Source organism: Cydia splendana, chromosome 24, assembly GCF_910591565.1.
Source record: "Cydia splendana chromosome 24, ilCydSple1.2, whole genome shotgun sequence".
NCBI classification, from domain to species: Eukaryota; Metazoa; Arthropoda; class Insecta; order Lepidoptera; family Tortricidae; genus Cydia; species Cydia splendana.
In genome coordinates this window covers 2,989,413-3,005,804 of record NC_085983.1, presented here as the reverse complement: position 1 = coordinate 3,005,804, position 16,392 = coordinate 2,989,413, and the positions used below count along the sequence as shown (strand labels likewise).

Sequence of the window (16,392 nt, the reverse complement as noted above, 5' to 3'; positions counted from 1 at the left end):
ACTTCATAGAAGTTTGACGTTTAAATAACACTCGCACCGTCTCGTACCAATGAGTATTTCCGAACTTATGTACGAAATATCATTTGATATTTACCAGTCGCTTTTCGGTGAAGGAAAACATCGTGAGGAAACCGGACTAATCCCAATAAGCCTATTAGTTTCCCCTCCGGGTTGGAAGGTCAGATGGCAGTCGCTTTCGTAAAAAGTAGTGCCTACGCTAATCCTCGGGATTATTTTCCAAGCGGACCTCAGGCTCCTTTGAGCCATGAAAATGATGATGCTACAATTATTGTACAATATTTAGGTCAAGCGTGTGACCGTTTTTAAGGTTCCGTACCCAAAAGGTAAAAACGGGACCTTATTACTAAGACTCCACTGTCCGCCTGTCTGTCACCAGGCTGTATCTCATGAACCGTGATAGCTAGACAGTTGAAATTTTCACAGATGATGTATTTCTGTTGCCGCTATAACAACAAGTACTAAAAAGTACGGAATCCTCGGTGTACGAGTCTGACTCGCAGTCGCACTTATCCGGTTTTTAGGGTTCCGTAGTCAAATGGCAAAAAACGGAACCCTTATGGATTCGTCATGTCTGTCTGTCTGTCCGTCCGTATGTCACAGCCAATTTTTTCCGAAACTATAAGAACTACTGTTATGAAACTTGGTAATTAGATGTATTATGTTTTCACACAAAAATAATATATGATGTACATTACCATGCAAACTTCCACCGAAAATTGGTTTGAACAAGATCTAGTAAGTAGTTTTTTTTAATACGTCATAAATCGTAAAACGCAATTTTATATGTTATACTTGCTGCTACGGAACCCTTCATGGGCGAGTCCGACTCGCACTTGGCTGCTTTTTTTTTTACTCTTTAATATCGTTCATTCATACTGGTATTAATATGAACGAATACAAAAATATTTTACACAGCGTTAAAATCACTAAAATTCCCATAAAATTATTAACTAAAAAAAAGGAAGTCATGAACTTTAATTAAACTACGAATGACAAACGATAGCGCCATCTAATATACACGCAGACCCATCTAGCGGCAAATGTTGGAACTAAAATATAGCATTGAATTGAAACTAACGGAATAATATTATATTTTAGCACGCTTCGGTGTTTGTCTGTCCTTACGTCTGTCGGCACAGAATAAATAATAGTACTAGGTACAGAAGACTCACTCTCAACAAAACGCGTCTGTTACGATCAGGACAGATATGGCCGCTAGGTGGCGACAGCGCCACGCGCGGCTTATGGCTAGCCACCAAAATTGGTGTGGCACGGATGTACTTTTAGCTACCTGCAGCAAAGCGACGAAATCGCGGAGTGAGCCACGCCTGATTGAATTGAGACCAACGGAATAATATTATATTTTAGCACGCTTTGGTGTTTGTCTGTCCTTACGTCTGTCGGTACCTCATACGAGAACCGTATAAGTGTAGTTATTTACGATACAAGTGCGGAAAATAGAAAATTCGAAACGAGTGGCAATAAATTAAAACACGACCGAGGGGAGTGTTTTAATTCGACACGAGTTGCGAATCACCTATTCGCACGTGTATCGTACGTTATACAGTACATATGGGCCTTTAAATATGAATATGTAATTATGTATGTACAGTCAGCAACAGAAGGTAAGGTAATTAGGGTTCCGTACCCAAAGGGTAAAACGGGACCCTATTACTAAGACTTCGCTGTCCGTCCGTCCGTCCGTCCGTCCGTCCGTCCGTCCGTCTGTCACCAGGCTGTATCTCACGAACCGTGATAGCTAGACAGTTGAAATTTTCACAGATGATGTATTTCTGTTGCCGCTATAACAACAAATACTAAAAACAGAATAAAATAAAGATTTAAATGGGGCTCCCATACAACAAACGTGATTATTGACCAAAGTTAAGCAACGTCGGGAGTGGTCAGTATTTGGATGGGTGACCGTTTTTTTTTTTTTGCTTTTTTTTTGTTTTTTTTTTTTTGCATTATGGTACGGAACCCTTCGTGCGCGAGTCCGACTCGCACTTGCCCGGTTTTTTTAAGCATGTGCCAGGCGTGGCTCACTCCGCGATTTCGTCGCTTTGCAACAGGTAGCTACAAGTACATCCGTCCCACACTAATTTTGGTGGCTAGCCATAAGCCGCGCGTGGCGCTGTCGCCACCTAGCGGCCATATCTGTCCTGATCGTAACAGACGCGTTTTGTTAGAGAGTGAGTCTTCAGTACCTAGTACTATTATTATTTATTCTGTGAATGTGCTTCGGCAGAGGGGAAGTAGTGTGAAGGCAGACTCCCTTCCCGGTGTTGCTCTTTTCATTTTAGGGTTCCGTACCCAAAGGGTGATAACGGGACCCTATTACTAATACTCCGCTGTCCGTCCGTCCTTCCGTCCGTCTGTCACCAAATACCGCGTGTAAAAAGACATCCCTTAGTCGTACCGTCTTTACCATAAGGGCACACGGGGCCTGTCCCCAGGGCCCCCATCCTCAGGGGGCCCCGAAGGACAGACAGTAACAGTAGGTATATTTGATTACCCATAATAAATAGAAGATCATAGTAGGAAAATGTTAGTTTAATTCGCTTTCTTTACTTTTCAAATGGGCCCCAAATTCTTATGTGCCCAAGGGCCCCAGCATAGTTAAAGACGGCCCTACTAGCAATTTCACCGACGGTCTTACCCCACCTTAACACGTTACACTGAATCAATGTTAATAACATACTTGGTGGCAGGCTGGCAGGTCACCCATAGTTAGGGTTGCCAACTTTTTTTTGGTGGAACATAGTATTTTCCAGAATAAGGAATAAAAATATAGTACATTCCAAAAAAATATAGTACTTTCAGATAAAATACTAAATATGAGTGTAATATACGTTTAATCGGAAATATAGTATTTTAGCGTACTATATATTTTTCCAAAAGTATATAGTACAGAGAGCCAAAATATAGTACAATACTATATAATATAGTACGGTTGGCAACCCCACCCATAGTACAATTAGCTGCAGTGAATGATAACTGAAATGATTCCAATAATGAACATATACCTATAGCTCCAGCTTATAAAACAAAAATAAATAGAGCACAAACAAGTTGTGTATTAAAAACCGGACAAGTGCGAGTCGGACTCGCCCACCGAGGGTTCCGTACTTTTTAGTATTTGTTGTTATAGCGGCAACAGAAATACATCATCTGTGAAAATTTCAACTGTTTAGCTATCACGGTTCGTGAGATACAGCCTGGTGACAGACGGACGGACGGACGGACGGACGGACGGACGGACGGACAGCGGAGTCTTAGTAATAGGGTACCGTTTTACCCTTTGGGTACGGAACCCTAAAAACTTAAATGCGCTGTATGTTTTTAACTATGGTATATGGTAGAAGCCACATAAACTAATTACAATTCATTGCTATGCTAATTCCAACCAAAAACAATAAATAAGTGTACCATTTACTTTTTTCCAAATTCCACCAACTTTTGTGTTATTTCTAGTCAGAAACACGAGGACTATCGATAAAAAAAAATGTGTCCCAAAAAAATTGATATTTGTTTGTAGCATATCTAATGCAACCTTAAGATTAAGGAATTAAAAGCTAATTTAACACAACTATGATTTTTCATAAGTAAAACATAACTATAGGTACAGATATAACGAGCGCATCGCCAACAACCTATAATTATTAGTCATAAGTTACTTAATTAGTATAAGCGTAATAACGATTTATTTATGTAAGCAACTAATTAATGTAATAAACGCGTTATGAATTGATAATCTTATCAACGCGTCCATACACATTAGAGTTAGACCGAAGTAAGTCTGCAACGATTTTGATATTTTTGATAGCACACACAGTGCGAGTGTTATTTCGTCATAAATTCATAGAAGTTTTAATTTTTAGGGTTCCGTACCCAAAAGGTAAAACGGGACCCTATTACTAAGACTTCGCTGTCCGTCCGTCCGTCCGTCTGTCTGTCACCAGGCTGTATCTCACGAACCGTGATAGCTAGGCAGTTGAAATTTTCACAGATAATGTATTTCTGTTGCCGCTATAACAACAAATACTAAAAACAGAATAAAATAAAGATTTAAATGGGGCTCCCATACAACAAACGTGATTTTTGACCAAAGTTAAGCAACGTCGGGCGTGGTCAGTACTTGGATGGGTGACCGTTTTTATTTTTTGCATTATTTTCCGTTTTTTTTTTCATTATGGTACGGAACCCTTCGTCCGCGAGTCCGACTCGCACTTGCCCGGTTTTTTTTTAACAAGCAGAAACGTCTGCGAACGATGCCATTAAGCTCAGATGCTCATTGCTGCTCATTGGTGGCTCAGATGAGTCAGATGGCAGGGCGCTGGAGTATCGATCCAGAGGCCGTGAGTTCAAGTCTCACCCAAGACAGTAATTTTTCCACTTTTAAATTTATTCATAGAAGTTTGACGTTTAACACTTTGACTACCGAGAACCCGCCTGGTAGGCACTCGTAATGTTTGCTCAGATGCCGGACAACCCGCCCAGCGGGTTGTTTTGTACGCAGATATAGACGACCGGTTTCTGGGGTAGTGCGCCGTTTTTTGCCCGGTTGCGAAAGTGTTAAAATAACATTTTCACCTCAGCAGCTCGAACAAGGGTACTTTGCTTCTTAAAAACAGTGAGCAAAATGCGATTTTGCTCACTGAGTGAGACAAAATGACATTCTAGTACCATAGTCAAATGTCATTTCAACATGCGGGGTCTAATACAAGTTCGATATACTTGGGTTCTATTATCTCTGTCCCTCTAGGTATGTTTCTCACTGCTTAGGGTGAAAAATTTTGTGTACTACACGAGATCAAAGTTATTTACATCTCGTGCGCTTTTGAATCCCTTACTACGCTCAAGATTCTAAATTAGATTCACTCGCTACGCTCGTGAATCTATTATAGAATCTTTCGCTTGCACGGGACTCAAAATAAGCACTCGAAGAAATATCAAACTTTGATCTCTTGTTGTACAAATAACTATTGCACTGTGTGCTATCAAAATCGTTGCGGACTTTATGTTGGTCTAACTCTATACTCTGTATCTTTAGGTATTTAAATAAAAGTAAACAAAATCTACCCTCAAATGGCTCCTTAAGCCAGTTGAGGGTAGAAGAAAACATTACACGACCAAATAATGTAGGTTAAAGTCAGGTCGTTCAGTGACTGATCCAGGTGGTTTTGTAATTGGTCGGTTAACAAATAAATGTTCTAACTACCCGAAAATTTACAAATTGTTTGTTTACTTTTATTTAAATACCTAAAGGTACAGAGTATAGCTATACCTACTCTGTATCTTTAGGTATTTAAGTAAAGGTAAACAAACAATATGTTAATTTTCGGGTAGTTATAGTTCTAACATTAAATTTATTGGTTAACCAACCAAATGCAAAACCGCCTGGACCAGGCACTGAACGACCTGGGGCCCGATTTATGAATTTCGATCGCTCGATTTCGTGTATTTCGTTCAATAACATCTCCACTACTAGGCATTTAAATTCTACTAATAGAATTGAAAACGAGTGGTCAATACCACTCGCTTCGCAATTTCTATCACTCGAATTTAAAAAAATTGCATTTGTCCGTTTTTCATCGATTTTCGAGTGCCAAAATCGAGCGATCGGAATTCAAAAATCGGCCCCCTGACTAACCTAGATACATTATTTGATCATGTAATGTTTTCATCTACCCTCAACTAGCTTAAAGAGCCATTTGAGGGTAGATTTTGTTTACTTTTATTTAAATACCTAAAGATCAGAATACGAGTATACTTAGCTAAATACAGTTAAAGCTCAACATTACAAACTAACTGTGGAACAGAATCCGGTCCACAATAACAGGCTAACAGAACTAGGATTACAGAGAATCAAAGCGCAAAAACTTGCCTCGGGACGCGCATCCTGATCGCCGTTATAGGTAGGTTGTACATGCATGTACATGTGCGAAGAAATTGTGGCGCTTTTTATTGCACTGACCTGTACTGTACAGTCACCTGCAATAACATGTTACTCTTCGAAGGCCGCAAAAATATGTGACACGCTTTTATGGCTCTACAAATAAGATCGTGTCAGATATTTTTGCGACCTTCGTTGTGTAATATATTATTGCAGGTGACTGTACCATCGCGCACACTGTTAACTGACAGTTCGTAATCCTTATTATAAAAGGCATACGGTCCACCACCCCCGGGGACCCGGGTATGTCCTGAAACTACGTCCAAGACGGACCCGGGTATATCCTTAAACTACGTCCAAGACCACCGGTGGACGGGCAGCAGCGTCCCTCAAATTCGGTGTACTCGACTGCGATCGCCAACCCGCCTGCCAAGCGTGGCGATTATGGCATTCACCCCCCCAAAGGCGGAGGCCTTATGCAGTGTTGAGCAGTGGACGTCGTATGGCTGACATGATGATGATGATGATGAAGGCCCACCATGGACAGTTATGTATGTGTCGCTGTTTGTTTGTAACTTTGTACGCCAGCGTCAATTAATATCTAATAGTAATATTATAGCTTTGTAAAAATGAGCAATGCTCAAAAATTTTGTACTTTTCGATCACATCTTAGATTTTTATAAAAACTGGTATGCTGGTAGAGTATACGAAGCTGAACAACTTCCACCACATTTTCCAAAATGTCCCAGAAAGTTTCCAAGAAACACTACTTTTTTGTTACCAAATGTGTAAGGAAATGGTAACAAAACAGGAAAGTTTTATAATAACTTTCTGGAACATTTTAGGAAATATGGTGGAAGTTGTTCAGCTTTATGTACTTTACCATAATACCAATTTTTATAGAAATCTAAGATGTGATCGAAATGTACAAACTTTTTGAGAATTGCTCAAGTAAACACTTAACGATTACATCCTGTATGTGTATTTATTTATACACATACAGGATGTAATCGTTAAGTGTTTACATGCGATTATTTTGTAAATATAACAGATTATCAAAAAAAACCGGGCAAGTGCGAGTCGGACTCGCGCACGAAGGGTTCCGTACCATAATGCAAAAAAAAACTAAAAAAAAGCAAAAAAAAACGGTCACCCATCCAAGTACTGACCACTCCCGACGTTGCTTAACTTTGGTCAAAAATCACGTTTGTTGTATGGGAGCCCCATTTAAATCTTTATTTTATTCTGTTTTTAGTATTTGTTGTTATAGCGGCAACAGAAATACATCATCTGTGAAAATTTCAACTGTCACGTCTGTCTGTCTGTCTCACGGTTCGTGAGATACAGCCTGGTGACAGACGGACGGACGGACGGACGGACGGACGGACGGACAGCGAAGTCTTAGTAATAGGGTCCCGTTTTACCCTTTGGGTACGGAACCCTAAAAACGACAGGAGAAGTACTTACGTCGTTCGTGCGAAGTGATTTCGTATCCGTAAATGTACCTAGCTAACCTACCTGGCCGTATGTCGAAGTTAAAGGAACACCTGTAGCTATAAAATACGTGGAAATCTGAGTGAAATAACTAGTGTAAAGTAGATCAATTAGTATATAATATCTCTGGGAGACCGATCTTTGCTCGGAAAACATATAAAAACTCATAAATGCACGTTTTCCCAGAGATAAGACCTAGCTAGATCGATTTTTCGCCCTCAAACGCACTAAGATTGAATAGGTGATCATTAGATCAAGGACCTAACAGATAGGTCTGAGAATTTAGTGATAATCTTCTCATTTTTTGACGTAAAACAAGCTACTTTATACATATATGCGATTTCGGACTTTCGGACCATGTTATCATTCTATGAGTAGCCAACAACTACAAATTGGAAAATTACCCTTTCTTACCCAGTAGGTAACTGCTCTTCCGTAGGCTATATTTGTAATTGTTATACTATACCACTAACACTTACCTTATCAGTAAAATTCCAGCATCAGACAAGGAGACAACGACTTATTATTATTTTTGTACGTAAATAAATACGCGAAACGAATAACTAAATGACATGCACCCTCAAACGCTGACAAATAATGACTGATGAAATGAAATGAAACTAAAACGAAACGAACTAGTAGGTTCGAAGGGAAGTTCAATTTTCAGTTTATGTATGGGCGGGTGGCAAAAACGACGAAAGGATTTAAATAACCATAGTTTTTAAATTATTTCTTATTTAATACCTTAATAAATCCTTAAACAATGCGTTTTAAGGATATAATTTTAAAAAACACCGGAAATTGTATAATCCAAAAACTTGTCTTTTTTCCTGCGGCAACATTTCAAGATCTGTCAGTCAACTGCACGTCAACTGTCAATGGATTACATTTAAGTAGAAACGGGTAACGTTAGTCAAAATCAAAACATTCGAAACGTATTAGAGTATTAGACTCTAAATAATCGGAATAAAGTACATTTTGTATTGTATATAAACATGTAAATGTATTGTGTATTTTGTTAATTTTTATCTTACTTATATATTCTGCAGGTTGAATGTTGTATTGTATTGATCGCAAAGTAATGTTGTTGTTTTGCTTGACGTTTGAATAAAATCGATAAGCAATCTAAAAATAAACATACCGGCAAAATGTCGGGCGGCTGGAGATTCTGTCCGGCCACACAAACCGTTGTAAAAAACTTAAAAACGCGCCTAACACCGGAAGAGCGTGAGAAACGAAACAAGTGGCTAGCGGAGTTTAAAGACGAATGCAAGACCGACTTCGGTATAAGCTTGTACAGCCTGCTGGTGACTTCAGCCAACAACCGCGACAAGAGGGAAGCTGCCGAAGCGGAGGCCGAGAATACAAAGCAGGTAAACCCTACAGAAGCTTTCTGTGAGTCTGTTGAGGCCGAACCAGTGGCGCGTTTCGACTACATGCTTGAAGAGGGCACGAAAAACAACATTCTATTCAAAATTCTCGCTGAACGTCTATCAGGTCACACTGTCGAGAGAATTTGCGAACACATGTTGGAGACGAAGAATTTAAAAATGCTTGAACTTGACAGTTTTTTCTGCAACTTTTTCCCGATTTATCTAAAGCGGGCCTATTCTTGGTTCTCTCTCGACATCATGGTTAAAGCTAACAAGGCTTATCCATTATCATTCCGCTCTTTAATGCTCATATTATTGCAAGACCTCGAAATATCAAATACTATGATAAATGACTTTGTCTTAACGTTGGACGAGGCAGGTAAATATGAGTTTATGTCTACTGTTATGGAGCTTGAGCTGTCGACTGAAGAATTTATTCATAACCTTGTTTCGATAACATCTGCATATAAGGGAGCGGAAAAAACGGATAGACTACAGCACTACATCTATAACAGTCTCATTCAGCATTCGACGCACTGCTTATCAGATTGGAATTACGGGAGACTGTTGCTTGCGTACCTCCACTCGATCAGCCACGGACAGTCCAGCTTTGATATAAGGATGATGGAGCGTCTGATTGAAATGCACCGGTCCCCGTTCAAGCGGCCATGCATGTCGGTGCTCGGGGATGCTATGGCATCTCTGAATGAAGCGGCCATCCCTCCGAATCCAACCTGATACAGGGAGTGGGTGTGGAATGCTCGCCGCATGAAGCACTGGACCGAGTTTTAAGGGTTTGAAGGATAAACGGGTAGCAAAAGGTTGTAAAGTATCATAATATTTGTTGTGAATTTTTTATATTTTCTGTGTAAACATTAAAACAGAATATCTACTAAAAGGTGAGTTTTTAGTAAGATTTGCAGAGCTGAGAGAATATATAATTTTGGTGGGAAGATGCCCATGAGAACTTTTTTAGTAAAATAATCTCTTCAAATTCATCATAAATAAAGGCAAGAAAATTTGCAATTACATTCATCTCAACATTTACAACTTTATTTAATTAAATAACAAATGTATAAATTTTATTGCACATTAGAAACTGTCAAAATGCTCAAATGATGGGGACGGAATAAGCTTAAGACCTTAAGGCATTCTCTACCAGTGACCAAAACTGCAGTTGGCATGGTAAGCTTTTGGTAATGTACCTAGAGTCAGACCTAGAAAAGTCTGCAGCGATTTTGATAGCCCACGCAGTGCAAATGTTATTTATATGTCATAATTTGATAGAAGTTTGACATTTACAATAACACTTGCACTGCGTGGGCTATCAAAATCGCTGCAGACGTTTCTTGGTATAACTATATTTTCTCCCTAAATTAGGAATCAATGGTGATGGATGGAATGTGATAAAACGGATAAATTTATAACTTTAAATTGATTTGCTCAAAAAGACAATTTTGGCAACTTGTGAACTGGAGTGCTGTATGTTTGTAATTTTAAGTATTAACAACTAAACCTTATTTTTATAACCCAGATACTAAAACTTGAATAACAAACTTATGAAACTCGGTAACATTAATAGCATGTTAAAAATACGCAAGTAAGTATAACGGGTTAGCATTAGCACTGATTGACTAGCGCGTTATCTTTTCGCGGATTAGCAAAGTAATATATTGGTTTAATGAGGGTTTCCGCGATCGAGATTTTCACTAGATGGCAGCACCGTGACGAGAGGTCTTTTTGACAGCTGCTGTCAAAATCTACCAATAAAAAAAAACATGGTTAAACATGATTGGTGGATTATGACAGCTAGACCTCTCGCCACGGTGCTGTTATCTAGTGAAAAACTCGATCGCGGTAGATCGCGGTAACCCTCATCACAGAATAATTAATAGTACTACCGTACAGAAAGGAAACTTCCTACAAAAACGAAGTTTGACAGCGGTTCAGGTTGACAGGGTTGCCAGATGGTCGGGATTTGGCGGGATTCTCCCGATTTTTAGCATGTGTTCCCGATTCCCGACAAAGTGAAAATTTTCCCGAAAAACAGCTTCACGTTATAAAACAATAATTTCAAGTTCCGAACTGTCGTCGAGCGAGCGAGCGACCCGCGTCGAGCCGCTCGCCGCCGCGAATTATTGTTTGTTTGTTCAAGATCTCAAAGAATTTATACTATTTTTATATAAAAAAAACATCTGTGTAAATGTAAATATAAGAAAATGTAAAATATCGTTGTTTTTCATACAATTACTTTAATTCGAATGTTTTTATTCCCAAAATCCCGAAAAATTTATATTTGTTCCCGATAATAGCGCCTTTAGATCTGGCAACCCTAGGTTCAGGGTCGAATCATGCTGTCCCTTTCTAATACATGGCACTATCCCTTTCGGCTATTTAGGGTTGTCAAAAATCAAGTGATTATCTTATCTGTGGTCGTGCACGCAAAAGGAAGTCAAGTGGTGCCAACCCTAATAATTGCTCGGAGCAATGCTGAGCCGAGCGGAGCCGAGTTTGACCGAAGTCAGGAGTTTCGCACCCCTGCCCTCATTCTTATGAAACTCGCTTTCAGCTCAGTTCATAAACCCACTTTATATTCAATGGCTTTCATTATGTACCAGTTACATAAACAACTATTATGACCCTAATTTGCCAAATGAATCTGATGTCATTTAAGTATCTGGGATATAAAATATAGGATAAACAGTTGCTTTCTATATATTGGATAGAAGAAAGTGGTATGGGTGCCAATAATAGTTATTATGGGGTCAACCAATGGTTCTATTCTATCCAGGGGCGTATTTTGAAATTTGGCGCCCCGGGCGAATACGTTTTGCCGCCCCAGAAGTCAAGGAAGAAAAACAAAATGCAATCCGGCATGCCGCCCCTGGGGGTTGGCATATGCCGCCCCTGGGGGTTGGCATATGCCGCCCCTGGAGGTTGGCGCCCCGGGCCATGGCCCGGATGGCCCTAGGGTAAATACGCCCCTGATTCTATCTTAAAGATAAGGAGATATCCTTGAGCCAAATAATTTTCAGGTTAGGCACTAAAATTATTATAATAAATATAATGACTTATCCAATTTTCATTCAATTCAAAAATAAATCAGACTAGTGCAATTGCATGTGTGAAAGTGAGAACCTGATATTAAATTGAAATTGGAATCATATTAGAATTCAATTTTGCGTATTGTAAAAGCCTCCTTTCAATTTCATTATTTCATGTGATTTGCAAATTGAGAATATATGTATGTTCCTCAGTATGACTGTATTTAAAAAAAAAATGGAATTTGTGTGGTATTTTGCAACATATGTATTAAGATTTAAATAATAGCTGTTCGTCTTTACAGTATTATATGTTACATGAAACCTATATACTGTAGTGAAAAATATACAAATATGTTAAAAAATATCTTACATATTATGTGTTAATTATTCTGAATTTTGCTAAACATAGTAATAATATATTCCTACATATAATAATCTGTATAATTACAATAACTGTCAAATTAATCATTTAGGTACCTATTAAATAGTTATACTTATATATAAACAATACAATTTTTGGCTCCATTGAATAAACATATACTTACCCAACTGTACATATTATAGAAGCACTCAGAAATATAAACATTTATTACATATCTACAAATATAATATATTTCCATTACAATATTTCTATCCATCTATATATCCATTACAATATTATTGTAATGGATTTATTTTACGCACAGTCATCGAGTACATATCTACACAAGTTAATAATAAAAACTGTCAATCTCCATACAAAGTTGAGTTTATGGCGTTACGGAACAGAGATCAATACGCTAAGGCGTTATGTAAGCATAATACTTGCAATTTTGTGTAAAGACTGGCCAGTCTTATATATTTAAGTACTTGAATTTTATTGTGAAAATTTTGGTCAGTACTAGTAATAATGTGCTCATTTTATGCTATCGCTATGTATGGGGTAATATTACACAGACACATATGTTCCACAAATATTATATGTGACGTTTTCTATGAAAAGGGACCTTATTGTCGATGGCGCTTACGCAATTATTAACGATGCTCCGATATAAATACAATGCCGCGCACCGCTGTGTGGTGTAAGCGCCATCGACAATAAGGTCCCTTTTCATAGATAATGCCCCATATAGCGGTGTAAACACTATAAAATACGTGCGTACCCAAAATTAAAATACGTAACGTAATACCTTATTAATCTTATTAATCATTGTTGTTAGGTTGTAATACTTATGTAATTTATTGAGGGCACTAAATGTGGATAAAATAAATATTATTAAATGTCGAAACATAAAACAGTATTGTATTAAATTTGACGAGGCACACAATCGGTTATTTGTATTTTATGAAGCAGATTCGTCATTGTGTGCATAATTAAAAATTAATGAATGTGATATTTAATTGAGTAATTTGACTGTCAGGGTGTTAAGAAAGAAGGGTATTAAGTTTGGCTGTGTATGAGCGTATATGTATACTCAGTATACATATACAGTATTTATACTATACTGTATGTAACCCTTTACATTAATCTATATCACGGACTAGTCTACTTCTATATACATGTTCTATGTCCGTAGTATTTTAAACATCACACTATACTCGTATTGTTGTCCATTTACTCTGTAGAATTTCTGAATAAATACAATTTGTAACTGTTTAGAAGTCTTATATTCCTTAAAGTGTCAAAATTGTACTTGTTGTATTTTTGAATTGTTGAATGTTGGCAAATAAATGTCTATGAACAATTGTCTGTATTATTTACCTGTCGTATCCTGCAAATAATTATCGAAAAAGTAATTCTCTCTGTGGGCGCAGCACGGTTCCATTTTTATCGTCTATCACTATGCGCGTCCTTTTCGCACTTACATACTTGTCAGAACGTGACAGGCATGGTGACAAGGGATAAAAACGCGACCGTGCTACGCCGCCTGGTATGTTCTGTAGTTACAAAATGCATATAGGGAACTAGGGATTTAAATTTAATGTATAGGTATCGATTCTATACGGCGATTTCAATGAAATATGCATGCGAACGTGTGGCAAACACACTTATAAAGTTACACTTATAAAGAACAGGCGCCTATTTCAACTGAAAATTAAATATTATTACATTTCTGGGCTTACATAAAGTAACGATGGTAGGTCTAGTTCATGGTCTAATAAAACATGGTCTTCTATTACCAGAGTGACACAGGCCTACGTCACAATAACATGGCCGCTATATATAGCGCTATCGCATATTATCATATAGCGCTGTCGCATGATGACGTAGGCTTGTGTCAGTTAGGTGACCTAGAAAAGACGGGAATAGAGTACCAGGCGGAGTATATTATTATACCATGGTCTAGTTTAAGTTTGCCTGCTGGACCAGCAATGTACGGTAAATTATCATTGTCAGTGTGGTAAAGCGAGCCAGAAAAGTCCGAGAAGTTATCTTGAGTAAAATAAGGGTGCAATAAAACGCCAAATTCCAAACCTCACACGTTTAATCAGTCGAAAACCGGTGTCCCACGAAAATGATAACAGTCAAAAAATAACCAACAGTCAGTCGTTGCAAGCATTGACACAAACAACAAACCTATGTGTAGAAAGATATTAGAAAAGCGTGAACAGAAAATAATGATTTAATGATAGACCTGAAATGAAACTATTTATGTAAATCAGATACCTGATAAAACATGAATATTAATAGGTACTTAACAGATGTTTTTCATACTCATATACACGGGGGCCAAAAAATAAGTGGGATTATACTGAGCAACTTTTACTATGGGACCAACCCCGAAATGGCGAAATAAAAAGTACCCTCCCATAGAAAATGGACCAGCCAAAATGTATGAAACAGCCAAATTTTTTTTCGCGATTTCGAGGTTGGTCCCATCAGTATAATCCCAAAACCTCCTTGGCAACGGGAATACACTTATTTTTTGGCCACCCTATATAAAAAGTCTTATATTTCGCAGTTTTGTAACTTTTTACAAAATTATTCAATGCAGGTAACATTTTATTTTGTATCTAGCTGGATTGAGATTTTATTTGTATTTGTAGTAGGTATCTCATTAAAGATATACATATATATAGGGGCTCAATTTTATTACTCTTTAGACTGCCATGGGGTTTCTTTTTTTATGATACACACACACAAACAAACAGACAAACGAGCAGACGGATCGCCTGATGGTAAGCGATTACCGCTGCCCATGGACACCCTCTACACCAGACGGGGTGTAAGTGCTTGCTACATTAGCACCATTTTGTAAAAAGTAACGAAACAACGAAAATTAAGACTTTTATAATCTAGTAAACTCCAAACTTTGAATTAGTTTGCGTAAGCTGTTTAACTCTTACACTTAATTAAAAATAAGGATACAATACGAGAGAAGTACCTTAGTACATAAAACTTAGGTTATGACAATGCTTGAAACGACCGTTACATGATATGAACACGACTTTGGAGATCACAGATACGGTACCGAATCGGCCAGACGACGCCGTTGAAAAACCCAACCTTTTAGAAAAAAGATTAGTAAAGTCAAAATGGAAATTAGCATAGTCAAAGTTCGGTTGGATCTTTCTACGGTGCCGTTTTAGGGCGCATAATATCGGAGATAAACCATTTTATATATATTTATAAATAGTTTGTTTTAAATCGCAGTATTACCTACATATGTGACGTTATCTATGAAAAGGGACCTTATTGTCGATGGCGCTTACGCCATTATTAAGGATGCTCCGTTATAATTTATAATACAATGCCGTGCGGCGTAAGCGCCATCGACAATAAGGCCCCTTTTCATAGATAATGCCCCATATTGTCTTTATAATGCTGCAACTAAAATCAGTAAAAGATTTAGGTAAGTATTGTCACTTGACAAGATTTAATCTTTTACTGCTTTTAAGAAAATTTACGTATGAATTTCGTATTCTTTCTTGATTTTTATTTCAAGTGCAAAATTCTGTTTAAATTCTGTAGAACATAAAAAAATTGTGATGAATATGGAATAGATGTCTCCAATACTATACGACCAATTCTTTTAGTATTTTTAAAAACTATTATAACAACAATTTGGATATCAACATTAAAAATCACAGAGTTTTTTAGCATCCTTAGAAGTAGTTGGTTTATTTTAATTCTCAGTATGTGACCATGTGAACAATTTTGAGAATCTTACATATATTCTGACTAATTAAAAATTGCCCGTTAATGCTCTTATATATAATACGAATAACTATAATTATGCCGAAGTTACTTATTATAAGGTATAATACCAAAACTTATATTAGTGATTAACTTTTATTAATTTAATAATAGGTACTAAGAAGCTATGCCCAAATCCTACCCTTTTTTTTAAATCACCAAATGCGTTGTTTTTGTTTTTTTTTTCATTACAAATAAATAAAAGACCATTTGTGACGTTTTCTATGAAAATGGACCTTATTGTCGATGGCGCTTAATACGCCATTATTAACGATGCTCCGATATAAATACAATGCTGTGCACCGGTGTGCGGTGTAAGCGCCATCGACAATAAGGTCCCTTTTCATAGATAATGCCCCATTTTTGTATAATAGTGTGTATGTGAAA

The 16,392-nt window shown here is 37.6% G+C and overlaps 1 long non-coding RNA gene across 1 annotated transcript in view; it reads left to right on the top strand.

Moving 5' to 3' along the window:
* Nucleotides 1-13,990: 13,990 nt before the first annotated feature.
* LOC134802534 (uncharacterized) overlaps nucleotides 13,991-16,392 on the top strand; it is a 43,812-nt gene continuing 41,410 nt past the window's right edge. The window contains exon 1 of the long non-coding RNA XR_010145857.1: nucleotides 13,991-14,149. This is a non-coding gene — a long non-coding RNA (uncharacterized LOC134802534). The remainder of the gene's footprint in view (nucleotides 14,150-16,392) is intronic.